This window comes from Ailuropoda melanoleuca, chromosome 2 (genome assembly GCF_002007445.2).
Source record: "Ailuropoda melanoleuca isolate Jingjing chromosome 2, ASM200744v2, whole genome shotgun sequence".
Lineage (NCBI taxonomy): Eukaryota > Metazoa > Chordata > Mammalia > Carnivora > Ursidae > Ailuropoda > Ailuropoda melanoleuca.
In genome coordinates, this window is record NC_048219.1 from 116,430,688 (window position 1) to 116,452,659 (window position 21,972).

General features: G+C 38.3%; 1 long non-coding RNA gene across 1 annotated transcript in view; it reads left to right on the top strand.

Annotated features, from left to right (window-relative positions):
- The window catches only part of LOC117801070, a 93,578-nt gene that overhangs the window by 34,494 nt on the left and 37,112 nt on the right, over window positions 1-21,972 (top strand). Inside the window, exon 6 of the long non-coding RNA XR_004623457.1 lies at window positions 20,392-21,511. This is a non-coding gene — a long non-coding RNA (uncharacterized LOC117801070). The remainder of the gene's footprint in view (window positions 1-20,391; window positions 21,512-21,972) is intronic.

Here is a 21,972-nt window from a genome sequence, read left to right on the forward strand (position 1 = left end):
CCTGATTAGTACATTTCAAATGAAAATTATTATTATTTTGAAGACATGTGTTAGTGTTTTCCTTATTGGAATTCTTAATTCTTATTTTCCAGGGTTGGGGATGGAATGATAACTTAAGTCAACAGTCTCTGTATGTAGTCTTTTATTTTTTTCTTACATTTTGTAAGTAGAGCTTCTTACTAAAAATTATATATATAAATATAGCTATTTAATTGGTTTTCTCTTTCTTTCCTTCTTTTTTTAATTGAAAGATAACACACTTGCTGAAAAGTACCCAAATCATAGATGAAGAAACCCATGTAAACAGCATCGTAATCTAGGGACAGCAACCCAGAAGGTCCTCTCACACATTTTCCAACCTTCTACCTCCAGGGGCCAGGATCCTGGATAGCAGGATCCAACTCTATTAACTTATTTTCCCATGATGTTAAAATGGAGTGGAATCAGAGTACCCACTAAGCCGCATGACAGTAAATTGCTCGTGGTTCCTTGGCACCAATTCTCATCTTTAAAAATAAGGAGGATGAACTTGTAAGGTTTTTCCCCCATCTAAACATTTAAAGATTCTTCTAAAGGGCACCATTTTCTAAGTTCAACACCTTCCATGGTTTGTTAGCTTAGGTGGAGCTTCTCAGAAGCCATGCTCTAAATGAGAAGTGGTCAATTAACTTAATCCTCTCCCACGAATACAAACAAACCATGAACCCTATGGACTGTGTGATAAACATCGTCCTGGGAGGAGAGGGTGAGGGAGGACTGATGTGTGGAGGAACTGTCTCCTACAGCACTGGGAGGATTGCCTCAAAGCATTTTCCTCTGCGTGGTGAACTGGTCAACATCACATGTCGGGAACGGTGGAAAATCCCTTTTAATTTGATTGTTTTAGATCCACCATTCAGGTTTAGGATGGATAAGGACTCCTGCCATCTAGCAGCTAAAATACTGTCGGACAAGCAAAATGGAATACTTAAGTAATAGGGTTAAGATCTCCTTTTGCCTCAGTGTCACACTATGAAGAAGGAACCTGTAGTTCTATGACTTCTGGCCTCAGAAGCTGAATGAGATGAGGAAGAACAAATTAGGATAACTTCCTCCAAAGTCAAAACAGTAAGCATTGCCACCTTCCTCCACAGTCTTGTGACACGTGCTCTGCCATGAGTTGAGTTTCCTATAGTTCTAAGAGCCTACCAGCATGAGGGATTTATTTAGATGCTTTTGTTTTATAGTCTCTCTTGAATGATTTCTTCAAAGAGAAAGATTTGTATTTATTACTAACCAAACAGATGAGTGAATGACAGCTTACTTTTCAATAGGCCCAGAAACCCGACACTATGCCCCTGAGGGAAAGCGTACAAAGCTCCAGGATTGAAGGGACATATTACCCACATACTTCCTGTTGTAGGCTTGAATGAGGACACACATCTTTCTCTATGACCCAATGTGAAGTTTTCCCCAAGAAGCTGTTGTACTGAGGTGAGAAGTCAAGTCTCTTTTCCTTGAAAAACACTGGATAGAACCACACGGCCCCCAAAGAGAATGAGAACTTGATTGTTCCCAGTCATGGTGGCCCCAAGTACATTTTTTAGATCATGGTTATGGATGCTCAGTACAGGGGCACAGTGAGCCCCAAGTTCACAGTATAGTATTGCCACATCTTGATCCAACTTTAGGAGAGGTAGGAGACACATTTTCTCCTCTGGACTCTTGAGGAATGTGATTTCAGCTCCTCCTGTAGGGAAAACCCACATTCAACTGGGTACGGGCATCGTCTCCTCGGCAGCCTTGTTGCATGAGGAGAACACTTTCTGCTTACCTTTGAGAAAATTGCTTAAATACAATTACACTCCCAACCAGCATTTCCCCCAGCTCCTCCAATGTCAAACAAGAAACCCAACCCCCAAATCTAAACACCAGACAAGTAGCTTGAAAAATGAAAATAAATTTTCAAATCCAAAAGCCGTGTGCTTCTGTGATTGAAAATCTTTTTCTTAGCGAGTGGGAGTTGCTTTCATCATTGCTGGTCATATGTTTTTGTTTTTCATTTCTGGTGGAGAAGTTTTCTAGGGTATTTTTCAAACTTTCCAGCTTAGCAAAGCGTTGGCTAAAATTGAAAAGAGAACTAGGCGTTGGGTCGGAGGCAGCGTTAGGTTTGTTCTGGTGGGGGGGTGGGGGGCAGGTTGCTGACACAGCGAAAATAAGACAAAACATTTGAAACTTCTGGCTTTGTACTTCTCAAATGCCTCTTTTAGAAATCGCTTAAGTCGTTATTAACATCCACCACCCACCTTCCCTTTTTGGTCCTGACATTGGGTAATAATAGATAATGTTGACATATGTTCCCTGCTGGTCAGAAATACTATACTTCTGTGAAAGGTAACATTTTCAAGCTATGACAAAATGTATTTTACTTGGACAGAACATTAGTTATTGGACTAATCTCAGAATGTGGGCTGTGGGGTAAAAGTTTTAACATTTTAGTTGTGGGAGAAAGTTTGTTGGAAGAGTAAAAGCATCAGTATGGGGTGTGTTTAGCTTTCACCATTTCTAGAGGTATTGGCTCGATGTCAAACTCTTATGTCCTTAGGAATGTAAAGGAAACATTCCCAGTATGTATGAAGAACAGCTGTCCATGGACACAGCAACTTTTAAAAATGATTATACCCAACTTTATTGCAGTATGGATTATAGAATCAAAAAATATTTTTCACTGTGTACCAAAGAATTCTGTTTTACGGGCCAGTTTTAAAGCTTTTAACTGCATGAGACATATGCTGCAGTTCTGTTGTTTGTTCTCCATGTGATGTACTCTGAAATATGTAAAAGAGAGAGAAAGGGAGAGAGGAGAAAAGCATGCAAATTCTTCTGATCAAATGTGGTCCTCAAAACTACTTTTGAAACTAATTTAGGGGATGAGTAAGGAAATGCCCCAGCTGGCTTCCATGCTACTGAAGTCTGAACAGCCCTTTGCAAAACTGGAAAAATTGATTTTGTTTTGAAGGCTCACACAGACTTTTGTGTTGTGGAAATTGGACAGAGTTTTTATTGAATCTGGTCCTTTGTGTTTTATGACAGTCTGAATGGGTGTTAAGATTCCACGAATAAATCTCTTGCCGTTTCTGAAATTTCTGATATAAACATGGGCTCCGTCAATTTGTTCTCTGCACAAATGTCTTTTTGAATGTTAACAAACATGGCGTATTGACGGGTGGGCTGGCCAATGGGAGAGCAGTCTGTCATACTTGATAGGACATATTGGTATGATTTTTCTTTTGTTTCTCAAAGCTGTGGCCATTGAGAAGTAGGCTGCTAGGGGGTATGGTGGTGGTAGTAGAGAATGAAGACTTCGTGACAAAAAAGAGGTTAGGCTGTTGGGAAAGTGGTGTTAATGGCCTTCAGTTGAAAGTCTGGCCAAGACACCACAACAGGGGCTTGTGGGTTAGCCCTCAGGAAATGAATTAGTTATCTTCTTCAGGGCCTCAGGTGAGTCGCTGAGAGGAACGTAGGTAGTGAAGGCAAGAATATGTTTTAAAAATATAGTCTTCCTATATTCTGCATCAGTTTTGATTTTTGAGTATCCTTTAAACTCAAATGTCAAATGGATAATACCCTAAAAATAGTTTCCAAGTAAATACTGTAATTTAAAGCAGGCAAGCAAGCAAGCAAAAAAAATTAAAAAAGAAGTCTCCATTTTTATAATAAAAATTAGGTCATGTTCTATATAAACACTTTTGAAGGAGAATCACGATTGAGTTTCAGGACATGTTATGTTCCACAATTAATGGTAGTGAAAAATTACATATTGTATAATTTGAAGTTTTCTAATATATAACTATCATTAGAGTTATCATTCTGAACCTAGTATTGGGTTTTCATTTTGAAACACAAGTCCAAGTCTCAGTGGCCTAAATCTTATTCTTCAGATATTTAAAGCCCAGACTAGAGATGTGATGGCTCCTTTTCCTTGCATCAATAAGAATTTATTATGTGGTTAAACTGCCAAACAGCATCCAACTCTTTACTTAGTTTGTACGTAATTGCCCTTCTAGGGTGGTTATCGGGTATATGGAGCCATTGCCTCACCATATTCTGCCCTACACGCTGCCCTTCGTGGAGACTTGGTAAAGGATCTAAGTCGTCATTTTGGTGGAATTTACATTCATGATAAAATCAACGAGCTAATGGGGATGCTTCATGGGAGATTTTAATACACTCTGTTATTGGCATTATAAATTGGGCCAGTTACTTGATGTGCTTCTCTTTGTGGGCCAAATTCTGCCCTCTTGTTTCTTACTTGAGATTCCCACTGAAGTAATAATTACCAAGTGGAAGAATACTAAAAACGTTCAGCCAAGTTCTGTTCTAAGTTGCTATCATGTAACTCCCAGTGAAGTTAATTATGACTTAGTAAGACCTGGTGCTACAGCGTCTTAAGGGCTTTGGAATTCTGTGATCCGCCATCCAAGACGCCAGGCCAACAGTCTGCCTTTAAATATCTCATTTGAGGAGGCAGATTGACTCTGTTGAAGGTAGACATGGCTATGCTGTAACTACACATGAAATGGGGTTTAAATAGTAGAATTTAACATCTTTGAACTCAAGAAGTTTGATCTTGTTGCAGTTCCCCTCTTTGGGGGAGATTTCGTTTTATAGAAACTTTAATTCTCTCTTGCATCAGAATCCATTGGTATGAGTTACCTCCTGTCCCATTTTCCCAACATCCCTTAACTGTAATAATATGTAATTTTTATTTCCATTAATTGTAAAACATTTGCTTAAGTCATGACTGCTTAGCTATTATTTCCTGGAGCTAAACCATTATCTCCCTTAAATACAGATGTTTATATTATGCATAATATAATTCCTGTCATAAGGATTCATTATAACTTTTCAAAATAGTTTGGTTCTCATCTAGCATATGTCTCAGTTTAGCCTTTTATTATTTTTTTAATGGGAAAAAAAGGGTCCCATGACCTATTGAATTTGTAGCCTTTTGTCATTTTGCACATAGGGTAGAAGGGGGAGGCCATTGCCCGTAGATTTGGTGTGAGCAGAACACACTGCAGTTAGAACCATTTATTGGATTATCTCAGATTAAGATTCTTCTGAAAGTTGATAGGTAGAGCTGCCCAGCCTTCGATTTATTCCTGAGACTGGTGGTCCAGGGAGTTTCTTGAGGTGTACGTATTAGGAAGCAGGGCGGTCAGGGAAGGTGGTAGATAGCAACTAGTTATATATCCTGTGGGAACTCCAAGTTGAGACTGATTCACATTAAAAGCCTTTCTAGGTTAGACTGGAGAACAATCAGCTCATCCATCCAGAGAAGATTGGGCTTGACTAGAACTGATTTTACCTGACTTCAGGGTTGCCCGAGTTCAAAGCTGCCTTTCTATATGTTGCTAACAAAGCTATCAGAGCAAAAGGGGCATTGAGAATTCAATGTCAACGCTACAAGTGCAAGATATTAAGCTAGAAGAAACGTACTTCTTTCCTCCCTCTTTGTTCTTTCTCTCCCTTCTTTTTCCTTCTGCATATAAGCATTTATTGAGCTCCTAGTATTTGGCAGGCATCACGATAACCATTGTGTGTAAACAAGAAAAGCCACAGTTCCTGTCCAGGAGGAATTCACATTTCAGTTGGGGTGATATTCAAGAAAAGCAACAATTATAGAGTGTGTCTTACATAGGGGAACACTAAGGAGGGATATCCAGGGTGTGCCACTGAAAAGAATATGTTGTAATCCTTTGTAATTAAACAAAAATAATGTTCAACTATAGATCCAAGGCAGTGAAGACCAGCAAAGTTTTGATTTTGCTTGGGATAAACATTTATTGCCTTCAAAAAAGCGTTCAAAGAATTTCAGATTTGTTTTTTTTCTTAGTCCCCCCCAGTTGGTGCTGTTAGCACATGATGTCCTGATTCAGGTTAGACTTGCAAAGACTTCTAAGAGTAGATGAGACTTGGGTTGAATCTTGAAGAAGTTGGAGTTATGTAAGTTATAATGAATTTGGTGAGGTGCCCTCGTTGGGAGTAGGAGAGAAAATAGGATTTTGGGGGTAGTGTGTGTTATGGGTAGGCAAATTCTCCGTGAAAATGCAGTGAGAAAAAAATGGTGCCCGTGGCTCAGTGTGGGTAGAGCACAGAGTGGAGATTTGTCAGAATTAGGACCCATTATGACATATTGAGGAGTTTGGATGCCATCTAAAAGAAATGAGGAAACACTGAAAATTTTGAGTAATTGAATAATAGATTCATATTTTAGAATGAATAGCTCATTTGACAGTGTTGAAAAGAGATTTGGAGATGGGGTTAAGGTAATTGGGAGGCTATTGTAATACTCCTGGCAAATAACAGGAAACCTATAAAGATATTTTGATAGTTGAATCACTAGGACATATGCAAATTTAAAAAATAGAGATGATGGAGGGGAAGGCTCTCAGAATGACACTTATTTTTCTGGCTTTTTGACTGGGTAGACAGTGATTTTAAAATTAGAATTAGAAACGTACCCAGAAGGGGAAATGATGTATTTTCTTTTATGCGCCTTGTACTTGCTGTCCTTCTGAGACATCAAGAGGAGAGCTCTGTTGGTTTAGCCTAAGAGAAAGACCCCATACCTCAGAGCCCCCCATACCCTAGGAAGTTGGGGTTGAAAAGAATTGTGAGGGCAGTTTCTGTTCCATATTAAGGGATTTGGACTTCTTTTGTCCTCTATTTCATTTATTCACGTTGACTCAATTTACTCAGAGTTTGCAAATCTCTACTAATACATGTGGTTTGCGTGTTAGCTAGCATGAATCTCTATTGATTATAGACTACTCTTTATCAGCCACCAACACTGAGCCTCACGTTGAGCTGAACCAGTCTTTATTTCCGTGGCAATGATCTAAACCTTCTGCTCTCAGGTAAACACAGAGAAACATTGCTGTTGCCCATCAACTATGACCTGGTAAGTGGCAGGATAAGAGGGGGTGGGGCTAATGTGGAAGATGGATTAGCAGCAAATAATTACTATCCATTCCAATTCAGGTCCAGCCCTGTAAAATCTACATATGCTGGCCTAGGGAAGTATTTTATTGACAGAAGAATAGGAGCTTGGAAACAGGCAAATAGACCCATTGTTAGATGAGGGCTGCTTAGCTGGGGTCCGTGATCTGCCAGAGCCGGACTTGCTTGTAGGGAGCGGTTAGGAACATGCCCCTTGGGGTCAGTCCAGGTTTGGAGTCCCAGCTTGACCACTCAGCAGTTGTTAAAAAACATTCTTCAATTAAATTCCCTTATAAGAAAACAGGGTTGGTCATATTTACCTCAAAAGGTTGTTGCCAGGACAAAATGTGATACGGTGTGACACAGTGCTTAACAAAGTGTCTCGTACTTAGTATAAGTACGTAAAATTAGCAAGTATTAGTTTTATGGATGAATTTTGGGAATTTGTGAACACCTGAAAGTGCGTGCATTGTGTTGTGAGAATGTGTGGAAGTGCTCTTGTTTTTGCTGGGAAGACACTATATGGCCGTCGTTGTAGTTGCAAAGGAGCGCATAACTTAAAAACAACAATAATGAAGGTTAGAAGCGAACAAATGGAAAACAAAGTAAAGATTAAGAAAAACTGTCCTAGGAAAGTTGTTAAACAGTCGCTTTAAAAAAATGGAATTTATTTTTTAGGACAATTTTAGATTTACAGCAAAATTGAGTGGCAAGTAGGGAGAGGTCCGACGTACTCCTTTCCCCCACATGATCATGGCTTTGTCCACTTCAACATCCTTATCCCTGAGGGGACATTTGTTACAACTAATTAACCTATAGTGACACATCATTATCACCCCAAATTCATAGTTTACACTAGGGTTCACTCTTGGTGTGGTACATTCCATGGGTTTGGACAGACGTACAATGACATGTATCCACCAGGATAGTATACAGAGTAGTTTCACTACCCTTAAAGTTCTCTGTGCTCTGCCAGTTACTCCTTCCCTCTCCTCTGACCCGGGGCAACCACTAATCTTTTTACTGATTCCATAGTTTTTCCTTTTCCAAAATGTCAGATACTTGGAATCATATAGTATGTAGCCTTTCAGACTGGCTTCTTTCACTTAGTAATATGCATTTTAGTTTTCTCCATGTCTTTCATGGCTTAATAGCTCATTTCTTTTTGGCATCAAATAACAGTCTATTATTTGTATGTATCACAGTTTATCTCTTTACCTACTGAAGAACATCTTGGTTGCTTCCAAGTTTGGCATTTAAGATTAAGGATGCTGTAAACATCCTTGTGCAGTTTTTTTGTGTGGACATAAGTTTTCAGCTCATTTGGGTAAGTAGTGAGGAGTGCAATTGCTAGAACATTTTTTCCCTATTGTGTTTTATAACCCTTTCCAATCATCCCTTCCCCTGCAAACATTCCTGATACTGCCTATCCTATCAGAGAAGTTCTTTCGTTTTCTTCTTCCTCATCCAGGTACCAGGGCCATACTCACTGCTCATAGTAACCCAAGGTCTCCACTAGTATCCAGTCTCCCTTAGGAGGATTCTATACTGAATGCTTCCCATCTTTTATTCTCCACCCAACTCATTTTCTGTCCTGGATCCCATCTTCTATAGTTCCAGATCTTAGTTGGGAAACCAAGAAATAAATTCTTCCTAATGACTTGATGGTTGGTATTGTTATTCCTACAAAATATGATATTTACACTTTAATAGGTCAGAATTTTCAAGGCAACACTTTCCATGGGATGGCAAGGTTGGAGTGGGGATTTAGGCCACCTGGTCTACCAGTAATGGAGATATTTTTGGGTTTAGAGGCCTTTATGGACTGCCGAAATCTCACTTTATGATTTATTGTTTCCTCTGTCTTGAATAAGAACCACACCTGTGAATTTTCATCCTTCTGCTGCTACTTTGTTAAGCCTCAGGAAAGCAACAAATTTACTTTGCCTCGGTTATTCTTTCAGCAAAATGGGAATGGCTTTAGACTTGCTGTCTAAGAATTGTATGTAGGTTGCTTCCTTTATTTTCCATTTGTTTAAGGCAACTGGAAGATGGAACATGCTAAGTGTTCTGAATTTAAGTATGAGTTTTAAAGTACAAAATATCACTGCATAATGATAGATCAGATTTTTCAAGAAATCCCTTTGGGGAAGTTAAACTTCCATTTATGCAACGAAAGTAATATTTGTCTTGCCTCTTAATGTTATTCTGTAAAATCTACCTTAAAATAACACAAATCAGCAAAGCCTTCTTCCTTAAGAAGACCTTTTTAAAGGGAGTGAAAACATAGTTGTAACATTGGTTTTTGTGAGGCATGTGAAAAGAAAATCCTGGAAACACATGTTTATTTTTTTCAGTTCCTGACCACTGTGTTTGGAAAAACTGCCAAGTGTGACTTAAAACTTGCGAATACAGTAACTTGCTTTGAAATTTGGATCCATAATGTCTTGGGCTGTTTTTTGTAGAAAAGGAATTGTTATGTTAACTTTGACTTCTGATCACTCTCCTTCCCTGAAATCAGTTGCATGCAGATTAACAGGACAGATTCCAATGAATGAATACCTTAAATGTAACTGACAGTACTTAATATACAAATACTGAACGTGGGACATTATCAATTCTCCAAAGAAGTACTCTTTATGCTTTTATACAAGTGCTTAAGAACAGATTTAAAAAAGGACGTTGAAAACTTGCCAGACCTTCTTTGTATCTTGAAAGCCCACATCAAGAACTGGTAGTAAAGAGTTGTTTGAATTTAGGAAAAAGGAAACTATTAGCATTGGTTTTTTTTTTTCTTTTTAAGATAAAAAGACAGTCTCAAGGAAAACTTCATAATCTTTAAAATATGAATATGTTGTTTAATCAGTTTGAAACAAATGACAAGTTAAAATGTATGCATCTGTATAAATAGACAAAATAGTTCATTACCTGCTAATTAAATAAAGGTAACTAGCTGTTTTATTAGGGGATATTTCAAGACAAAAATTTCTAATTTACATCATTTGATAAGTTGCAGGCAGAGTGATATGGATGTTGGTTTTGAATTTCCAAAGCTAAGAAAATATATATGTATATGCATTTTCTTAGCTTGGAAAAAAATATAGTCTAAATACATTGTGTTTGTTTTTCAAAATAAATTAACCAATCTTCAAACCTTTCCTTCTCAGCTCCTCATTTTTATCTCATAGAAACTGGCTGGCTAAGTATTAACATATTAAAATTTTTTTTCATTTGATTAGCTAGCAAACACCACTGCTACACATTTTTGACCAGCATGGAAATAGAAAAATATTTGTAAAATTGTCTGTGATCCAACGATGGTATGATATGTTGAATTTCTAAAACCCGAGGGGCTGCTGATTTATCAGTTTCCTCCTGTAACAAGAACAAACTTTAAAAAATAACATTTTATACTTACTAAAAACTTTGATATGTATTATTCAAGTTTAACAATGGCCCATACAGCAGGTGTTATTATTCCTTTCATACAGATGAGGAAAGAAGATAGAGAAATTAAGAGTGGTGGTAGAGATTCATTTTCTCTTTCTCCCCAAGTTCCCGCTGCCTTTAATAAGCAACAAACAAACTCATATTTTAAAATCATCACTTCTGTCCTCTCTTGGAAGAGGAAGTATGAGGAAGCTGTCCTGTTTCTCCATATTATTGGCAGCTAATTGGAAGGAAGAGGGATTTATTTGTCTGACTGCTAAATAACAAGTCTGATAACCATTGGCCCAGGTATCTGGTGGGGTTAATATTCTAAGGTTTATTTCATAGGTATTAGTGAAATTTTTAAATGGGGATGGATCACCTGGGCATCTTGTGAAAACACTGATTTCAATTCAGTAGGTCGAGAGTGGGGGCCTAACTTTGCATTTCTAAGAAGCTTCCAGGGGTTGATGCTGCTGGTCCAAGGATCACGCTTGGAGTAGTGAGGTCCTAAAGTGTCTTGCCTCCATTTCCTAGAGCTGTCTCTGCAGGCATACCATGTTCTCACCTTTTCCTCCATGTGGGAAAGGTCTACAGTTTTCTAGGTCTTCTGCCTGTCATCAGTGGGTGAGTTTCACTTAGGGGTTGGTGAGGGAAGGTGTAGAGCTCCCATTTTGCCTTGGATGGAAGGAGCAGTCTCCATCTTTCAGTTGGTTCAGAGCTAGGAGGGAAGAAGGTCATGATCAGAGCAGCAGTCTATTTTTCAAGAATTTGTTTTCATGCCCTTGGGAGTTTACATTCTAGAGAGAAACAAATAGAAAACAAATATATTGTCTATCATTCGGGGGTTTCAATTTTTTGATAGGTGGTCAGGCAAACTCTCACTGAACAAGGAACAGTGGAAGATTAAGATGATGGGTCAAAAGGGACTCATTTAGTGCCTGATGAAGGGCAGGTGCTGACAAATACTCCTTTCCCTTTCCTCTGCACACCTGAGGGGGTGGCCTGTATTTGTCTCTTGTGTTCGGGGCTGGGAAGAGTGTTTCCCTGTTGGTGGGAGTCCACGCACGTTGTGTCTCCTAAGTGATATTTTGGAAGTCCAATGGCATTTGGGAAATCATCACTGGGACTTTAGCAGGTCCCCTGGCCGTTTAGCTCCTATATGACATGGGCGCTTTCTATAGGAGTCTGTCACCAGTGACTGATCAATACCCTTCTGGGGAAATTCACTCTTTTCACTAAATAATTAAAGGGAAAATGCACAAAGGTCTATCCTTCAACAAATTAGGAAAAGGCTTCCAGTTCCTGTATTGATCAACATTCTCCTGGGCTCCCTAGGTTCTCCAAGTTGAGAGAATGAGTTTTGGAGATTCATGGATGAGTAATTTGATGAAGTGAATAGCACAGTGCCTGGTACATGGGTTAATTATTTTTTGAATAAATAAAAGTGGATGATTGCCTATTAACTAGGCCTTACCTAAAGAGTGAGGCATCTAAGCTTCTTCTCTTATTCTGGGCCAGTCTAGCTGAGGACACAGTTTTGGGAAACGTGGCAGTGATGACGCTGGGATTTAAGTTTCTAGTTTGAGTGACATGAAGTTGTTGTTTTGATCATTACTTATCAGCTTTGGTTTATTAGTATGTATAACTTGGTCTTAAGTGAAGACTCTATTCCAGTTTTCTGTAATTGCACAGTAAATTAGACTTGCCACACTTACACGTGAGTTTCACAGAAGTCATCAACTAGTCACGAAAGAACTTATTCGGAAAACCACTGTAATAGCTATTTGTTTTAGGATTGACTCTTAGCTGTTTGGATATGTCTTTCACTTTGTTTTCATTATAAATGTATTACACATATTTCTAGGTCAACATTAAAATAATCTACAACTAACTGAGCTAATTTGGCACTCTGACACACTGTGTTCTAAAATGGATGTGCTCTGAATTTCTTGTTCCAGATTTGAGATGGTCAACTGAAATTCTGTTGACTCCCTCTTTGGTTTCTTCATCTGTAGGCAGGATGTAGTGTTTTATTTCTACAGAAGAGGCTGTAACCATCAATTAGGTATTTGTTGTAAAGGGCTCTGATAGCTTGCAAGAATGACCTTTTATAAAAACAGGATACACTGTATTTATCCTTACAGTATTTTCTTGATTTTAATTATAACTCATCTTTTTTCCAACCATAGAAAAAGAACGGAAAAGGGACAATTTGAGTGCAGAGGGTAGCACTGATTGCCATCACAAAAAGAGATTCTACAATACTTGGGAGGAAATTCACACCACAGTATAGGCTGATCCTGGGTGGGTCTGCTGTTAAATTTAAATGCCGCCTTCCAGGACTGAAAAACAAAATTCATAGTTGGTGTGTATTATTATATATTTGTAAACTTAAAAATTCACAGGTTGTCATGATTAGAAGAGGCTTTTTAGATCTTCTACTTAAACTTCATCCTTTTACAGATTGGAGGAAAAGGAGAGTCAAAAAGTTTTTATAACTTGCCCCAAGCTGCACAGAGAATTGCTCTCCTGATCTCAGACCTGTGGTCTTCTGTTGGCATATGACTGGGTCTTGGGATAATATACACATCATTTTCAAAAGATGTCATAATATTGAGATGAATCCTAGTACCCCAAGCTGAGACTTTGGGATCTGTCCTGCTGTGTGGCATGTGAGCATGACTTGTTTGACCTAAGCTTCTTCAAGTTAATTTCTTTAAGGATTCTGTAAGTAAGGATGTTATTGGAAAGATACGATGCAGCCCACAGAAAAAAGAAGAGGCCAGTTAGGGCTCTGAATGTTTTAGACCAGCAGAGCGGCAGAGCTTCAAATAACAGAAGCTAAAGGAGAGTCTGCTTACAGCCCCATAGAGGACAAGGTGGCCCCACTCATTGCTCCTACATCGTGTCATCCCAGGAAAGCTGCATATTTCAGCATCAGAGGATCTGACCTGTCTGTGTTGGGCAATGTGCCCACACCTTGGCTGGGCATCTGGTGAGTGGGTAGGGAGTACGTGGAACATTTTGATGGACAGATTGCTAAGTCTGGGTGTATAAGGAAGGAGTAGTTCCCAAAGAGGGGAAAAATTGAGCAGTTGTTACCAAAAGAGGGAGGCATGGATTCAAGGCAACCGAAACATACGTACGTCCTGGAATCCATTTCATTACCTTAGATAGGAAAGAATGCCATGTGTACAAATTTTTACTTTGTAAAATAAATTTTAAAAATTTCAGTTGTTGGCTGTCTTCGCTGATATTTTCACTTTGTTCATTTCTCTAATTCCAATTACTTTTAGATTTTCGTATTCCATTCAAGCCAACTAGAGCAAATATCATAACAATAACAAGGATTTTGTTCAGTTTGGTTATAAATATTCATTCACTTGGTCAGTTCATTTATTCCACATATATTTGTAATAGAATTTGAAAACACAGGATTCGATTTCTGACACTAAATTGGCAAGAGGGAGAAGCAGAGATTTTTTTTATTAAAATGTCTTACACAACAGACTAAATGAGTGGCGTCTGAAGCAGTACTGGGAGGTGGCTCCAGGCTCCCAGTGGCCTCTGTAGATGGTGGGGAGACAGCCAAGCAGTTGGGCTTCAGTTCCTCTCTGCCTCTACCCCTCCTTACCTGCCTTCCCTTTTCCCACCCAGTCCTCTCCATTTACTTCAACCAGAAGAGTTTCAGTGTTGTTTGTTTGGTATCTGAGCAAGATTTCCTTTTATGGAAAAAAAAAGTTTTAAAATTACTAAGCAATATGTTATCGTGTTACCATATTAACTGTTTGCATACTTACTAGATTCATCAAATAAGTATCTTTCTAGTCCTAACCTCAGATAATAGGGAACATGTCTATGTAGGTGTGGAAAGCTCATCTTCTTAATTAAAACAACAACAACAACAACAACAACAACACATTTTGAACCTATCTGGAGTTAAATAAATAGAGAATGTTCACTGTGGATGAGGCTCTAAACTATTCCCACTGGGAGACTATTAAGACAGATAAAAGACAGCCCTTTAGCTTAACTTAGTTGGAAAGACAAAGCAAACATATCAAATAAGAAAAGCTCAACAGAAGAGCTGATTTTAGCCGGCAGTACCCAATACTCATAAACTGGGTCACCTCGTCTCCATCTGGAGGGAGTTACAGGAGAGAGAGCTTGGGTCTCACCAGCCCAAGCAGAGGGGCCCTTCTTGATGATGGCATATTCTGTTTGCGTTTAAAGTTCTAGGAGTCTAAAGATGTTTAAAAATATGTCAGAAGGTCTTTTTCTGTTATGGATTATTTCTGCATCTCCAATTTTGCAAATTCTTAAGTGCCTTTTGGATTTGGGGGCAAATATGGAAACAATATTTAAAATAATTTCATATTTTCTCTCTGCCTTTAATCTGACATTTCCAGGTCTGAAATAAAAAACAAATTACATAATTATATTCCTGTATAGGGAAGGTGAAATGTTTTTATTTGGGTTGTCAAGAAGAAACAATGTTAGATTCATAAAAATCAAAATTACACAGAAAATTGGAGTTTTTGTAGCTATAGATTTTACTTTGAGTTTGATGATTGTCTGTGGGGTGAAGTCTGACTCTATGATTTTCCATTATGTCTGTGTTTGAAAGCTTGGTTCTGTCCTCCCTTCATTTAAAACATTCCTAAAGCCATTTTCCAATGAAATCCCACCCAGTGAATTGACTCACATCAGAAGAATTCCAGAAATAAGAACAATTGTGCCCTTTTTGTCATTGATGTAATGGTGTTTTTCAGCATACTTTACTAGTCATGAGCGATATTTTGGCAGGCAGCTGAAATAACCCTAGATATCTGATTGCATTACTGACTGCTACCTTCCAAAGGGTACCTCAGGGGAAGAGACATTATTTTAGGAACATTCTTTATTTTTTTTGTTTGAGGATATTATCTGTTAACAAAATAGTAGATTAAAAAACATGAGAGGTGGTTTTTTTTTTTTTAAGTGTATCTGAGGGACACGACAACATATATTCAGAACACCAAGTTCTAAACATACAGATTCCTTAAAACAGACTGGTAAAAAACCTTTTGATAACTCCTGGACTTGTCCTTTTAAGATAGTTTAAAATTGTGGCATTATTAAAATGTTTACCAACTAAATGCAGCATTATCTTCAAGATTTAAGTTTATAGTTCTAACCTTACCTTTATGTGAATTTTTTCTAGAAATTATGCCTTCCTAAAAATTGAGCTAAACCTCTTAATTTTGTTTTGTTTCATATTAACTATAATTTGTAAAACTCTTTATTTTGCATATTTTGGAGTTCTCTCTAGGAATGCTTTTTGATCTAGAATTTTCTTCTATGCTAGGTAATTTGAAACCCAAGGCTTGGTATGTTCTTTATAGTTTGTTTGGTTTCTTTTCTCAGGTAAAAACTGTCTTTCTCTCGATTTGGCAGTTTGATAAGCTTCACACTTGGTTGAATCTGAGGTGGATTTGTCAAAAGCAGATTGTTTTAGTTAAAGTAATCAGTGTACCCTGTTCTATCTGGTATCTGGGAGAATTGCCAGGAGAGTCCCCAACATTTCATTCAGAGGCAGAGTCTATCAAGCTGTTAGGTTTTTTTTTGTTTGTTTGTTTCGTTTTTTTGAAGGAAAATTTGACTCTGTCATGGTTCTAACATTTTCTTCATTTATCATGAAATCAATTCTAGGGCTGCCTGACTTGCTCAGTCAGTAGAGCATGTGACTTTGGACCCCAGGGTTGTGAGTTCAAGCCCCATCTTGGGCATAGAGTTTACTTAAAAAAAAAAAAAAAAAGAAATCAACTCTAGTCTTCTGGCTTCATGTTTTATGCTAGTTTTAGTTTAAAAAGTGTCTTTTTTGATAGAATTTTTTCTTTTCCTATAATTTTAATTATGGTTTAATTACAATTGATTAAGACTGTAAAGATCACTGTTTTTTGTTGGTGTCTAAGACAAGGTATCCTATATATTTTATTGGCAATAAGAAACTGAAATATTTATGCTAGAGAGAGGCAGTGAAGATCTGACCAAGAGTTAAAAGATAATAATCATCTGAATGGTTATTACCATCAGGAATGCTAAACTACCTGAAAATAATCCTTGGTCTCCATCAAAAGTAAATTACAAGCTCACTCATGGTGGGTCATTATCAGCTGTTTTTAGTGGAGCATAGGGTTTAAAACCAGACGCTATGGTGGTAGAAAATTCTGGATCAAATCTCACACAACCCCAACTGGTCATGTAATATTGAAATAGTTATTAGGCTCTTAAAAACATCAGTTTCCTCATTTATTTATTTATTTATTTTTAATAAATTCTTTTTTTTTTTAATAAAGATTTTATTTATTTATTTGACAGAGAGAGAGAGACACAGAGAGGGAACACAAGCCGGGGGTGGGGGGTGATGGGAGAGGGAGAAGGAGGCTCCCTGCCGAGCAGAGAGCCCGATACGGGGCTCGATCTCAGGACGCTGAGATCATGACCTGGGCTGAAGGCAGCTCAGGCGCCCCCAGTTTCCTCATTTATTAACACATTACAATGATACTTTGTAGCGGATTGAAATGTTGAGCCTAACACCTAATTCAAATCAAATCCTATGAAATGCCAGCTTTTATTCTGACTACTGACAGTTTACGTTGCATCACCACCCAAACGTATTTCACTGTCAGAAAATCTTTTGTCACAGACCTGTATCTATCAGCATCAGTTAGGAACATGGTGCCCAAGGCCAATGCCAACTGAATATTTTCATATATTAGGATATGTATTACCCATAAAATGACTTCGACTTCTACAATCAGAAGTTGCTATAGTCTGAATGTTTGTGCCCCCCAAAATTTATGTGTTGAAATCCTAACTCCCAATGTGAGGGTGTTAGGAGGTAGGGTTTGGGGGAAATGATCAGGTCATGAGAGCAGAGCCCTCATGAATGGGATTAGTGCCCTCACTAAAGGGGACCCACAGAGCTCCCTCCCTTTTCTGCCTTGTGAGGAAGTCTGCAGCCCAGAAGAGGGCCCTCATTGGCCCATGCTGGCACCCTGATCTCAGACTTCCAGCCTCTGGAGCTGTGAGAAATAAATGTCTGTGGTTTATACACCACCCAGTCTCTGGTGTTTTGTTACAGCAGCCTAAATGGATGAAGCAGAAATAATCATCATTAACATATTTGCAGATTTCATTCTCATTTTTTCTATGGATATGTTTTTATCATTTGAAAAGTGTCCCTTATAATGCATATCTAGCTTTTAGAATTCAGTGTTACCTTGTGAGTACAGTTTCTTTAGATGATCTCCCAAAATCACAATTTTAAGTGACTAAATAATATTCTATTATACAGAGTAATAACGTAACTTATTTAAATATTCCCCTATTATTGAATATTTAGGTTGCTTGCACTCTTTATTCATTATAAATAACATTTCGATGAACATTCTTCTACATACATATTTAAAAGTATAATGAATACATTCAAATATATAAATATTTTAAAAGAATTTAGGTATTCCAGATATTTTTCTGAAAATTTGTAGCAACTTACCTGCCCATCAGTATTGCCTCATAGATTTGTGAAACCCAAATCAAGAGTTTCTTTTTCATTTTGATCTGTTACTCCTACATAATAAATGGGTAAATTCTCACTAATTTCCCCCATGGTTAACACACAGACAAAATCTGTCCTAGCTTATTATGACATTTAACTGCATATCTTGAATTACATTAAAGTTTCAATAGTTATAATTCATTTCTGAAGGAATTTTATTTTTATTTTATTTTTTTTTTATTTTTATTTTTTAAAGATTTTATTTATTTATTCGACAGAGATAGAGACAGCCAGCGAGAGAGGGAACACAAGCAGGGGGAGTGGGAGAGGAAGAAGCAGGCTCATAGCGGAGGAGCCTGATGTGGGGCTCGATCCCATAACGCTGGGATCACGCCCTGAGCTGAAGGCAGACGCTTAACCGCTGTGCCACCCAGGCGCCCCTTTTTCTGAAGGAATTTTAAGTGACAACAGAAAAAGAAAGGGATTAAAAGAGGTATATTATGGGCTATAAGAACTATATGGACTTAAAAATGGCTAATCATTACAAAGAACAAAAGACGCAGGCTTAAGGTTTTTATATTTTCTGTCCTCATTTCAAACGGCAAAGACAACCAGAAGAACAGACTGGATCATCATTTTTTATTCAACTACTTGGTCCTTCCTATGGGGCATATCTTCTTTGCATCACTATTTACAACTAGCTTTTCAGCCAAAGTCTGTTTATTGGATGTCAGGTTGAGTGGAAATGTGGCCAATGGAATTCATATGAGAGGAGCACGTCACACGTGTGGCCTGCATCTAGGATTCAGTCATTCATTCATTCTTTATTGAGAACCAGTTGGGTGCTGGGCCCCATTCCAAGCATATCAGTGAGCTAAAGACATGAAAAGCTCTTGCCCTCTTGGAACTTACATTTCTATAGGAGAACACAAAACATAAGAAATCCATTTTATAATACATTTGTAAGTAATTAATGAAATAAGGGAGGGAAGGGGATAGCTTGGGGCGGGAGTAGATGTTAACATTTTTAAATGGGTAGTTAGGAAAGGTCTCCCTGACCAGATGTCTCTTGAGCCAAACTTGAAGAAGGTGAAAAAATGAGCCATGCAGATGCCTGGGGCAAGCAGCCACGGGGGTCCAGGCATATCTGGTCCATTGGAAAATTGGCTTCACAAAAGCATTTGTGAAGAGGGTCCAAGATAGGTGAGACAGACCAAATCCTGAGAGAGAACAGAAAGCTGTATGCATGATGAGTTTGATCCAAGAACCACTGACGATGAGAAGAAGTCAGATCCTACATGGGGCTTACGTTTAAACCTGGTTCTAGGTCTAGAAAAAACTCTGCTGCCTAAGAGACACTGAGTTAACACTGAGCATATCCCAGTAGGGGAAGACCCATCTCCCTTCCTCCATAGACCTCACAGCAGAAAGGATTATGCCATTTAGGGTGCAGGGTGAGAAGCAGCAGTGGTCACTGTGGTATGAGATCTCCCCCAGGGAACTTGGCCCCTAGCAATTGGCTTTTGAATTGTGGATACTGATGGGGCTTGTTGTGTCTTGTGGGATAAAGGGCATCCCCAGTGAAAACTACCGTTCCACATTGGGAGAGAGCTGGAGGAGTTAAATGGTCAGTGTGGCAAGAATCATAAGTTAGAGACAGGATAAGGCAGAGCCTGGTAGACATCAAAATAATGGGGTACAAAAGAAAGAGTTCCCTTGGGAACTTCTAGAAATACGTGTTTTTGTGTGTGTGTGCACGTGCTTTATAGAAGGTCAAGATCTGTCAGAGTAACTTATGTATGAAATTTTTTTCCAAGTTTTTATTTAAATTACAGCTAGTTAACATACAGTGTAATATGAGTTTCAGGTGTAGAATTTAGTGATTCATCACTTACATACAATACCCCATGCTCATCAGGACAAGTGCCCTCCTTAATCCCCATCACTTATTTAACCATCCCTCACCCACCTCCCATCCAGCAACCCTCAGTTTGTTCTCTATAGTTAAGAGTCTGTTTTATGGTTTGCATTTCTCTTTTTTTCTCCAGTGTACATCTGTTTTGTTTCTTAAATTCCACATATGAGTGAGATCATATGGTATTTGTCTTTCTCAGACTGAATTATTTCACCTAGCATTATACTCACTAGCTCCATCCATATTGTTGCAAATGGCATGGTTTCATTCTTTTTTATGGCTGAGTGATATTCCATTGTATATATACCCCATCTTCTTTATCCATTCATCAGTTGATGGATATTTGGGCCCTTTCCATAATTTGGCTATTGTTGATTTAAATTTACTTTAACCTAATTTGTCTGCACAGGCAAACATGTAGATTATTTTTTAGCATTTTTTTTTTTTAGTATTGAACGAAAGTTTTGCTGTAAATACTCTCTCATTAATCTCTCATTATTTTTTTTTCCTTTTTTAGGCCAACAATACCAAAGACCAACAGTGAAGGACAGTACTAATCTCTGTAGCAGGGAAGTGTGACTAACACCACAAATTTGTAATTTAGCAGGCTCACCTGAGAAAAACTGAGTATAAATGACCACAACTCTTATAACGATTAATTTTACCTGGGCATTTCAAGGCCAAGTCAGCAAGAGAGATTTAGATCAGAGACACAGATTTTGTTACTCATAACTCAGCAAGCAGCATAAACATCAGCATATTTGGAGTCCTAAACCTCCCTTCTTACTGAGTGACACTAAGGGAGCCAGGTACCCCCACAGGTTCAGTTAAGTTGTATTACAGGAGTGAAATCCTGCACTTGGAAAATCTGAAAGTTTCATACTGGGAAACCAGCTTGCTGACCCATTACTTGGGATGGGGATAGTAACTCTATCTTCAGTGAGTGTTCACTACACAAATATAATCTGGGACAAAAGTCAGCGCTTCTGCTTGCAAGATATACAGAAAATGAGAGACCTACAGAAAACTGTCTCTCAACAACATTAGCAGCTGGTTTCATAGAAAAAAGCCAAAGAGTAAAACACAGACCGAACACCTTCCTGCTTTTTGAGACTACATCTCTCCTGGAAGAAACACGGCCGCAACTAATCAATTCTCGAATTGCCATGACCTTCAGATTGCTAACCATATTTTCTGGGGGCAGTGTGGCCTTTTCTTTTGTGCTCCTGGGGGACGGACCCTCTGGGCATGTACGCCAGTGCTCTTCAGGGATGGTTACTTGAGGTGAATACCTTGTAGAGACTGGTCTCTCATTCATTATTTCTTTGATATGCTCTGTTTCATGTTCTGTACAACCAATGGCATTTGCTCCTAGATGGGTAGACCTAGCTGTTACCTAGTGTCATGGGATAGAGTCTGAGATGGAGAAGAGATTGTTGGAAGGGAAGCGTGACACAATGGCCAAATCATAAACCATAACTCCATTAAGTCCTATTTTCATATTGAATAGGCAATGAAATTGTATTACCTGTCTCTTACAATGGGAAGAAAAATCAATATGTGCCATTTCTTCGTGTGATGAATGTCTTTCTCTATCCTCCCTGCTGTTGCTACCCGCCACATTTTACATTAGCACGGTAAGACACATTGCAAAGTGTGGGATGGGCCTGGGTCTTCAGAAGGTGATTTCTTATATCAGTCAGTGAATATAGTGTTTAAAACAGCATTTGTCATTATGGCTTAAAAAGAAAAGCTCATGATCAGGATAGAGTAAAGCAACATTAAATTATTGAAGAAAGATTTCTTCTACTGCCCTGTAGGATATCTGGGAATAGCAGTCAAGTGTGTATTACATAAAAGAAAAAGTGCTAGATCTGGAATTCTCTTCGGCTCCACGTGGCTTAGTTATGTGGTCTTGATTAAATTTAACATCTCTGACTCACATGTTGATATTTTGTACGGGGAGAATAATCTTTGTTCTGTTCTCCTCATAGGTTCATAATAATTATTAAAATGAACAATGTACTGTAAGCGTATGAAGGCCTCAGTAATCATGTCTGATATAATTGGGAAATGGTATTACAATTAAGGCAATATT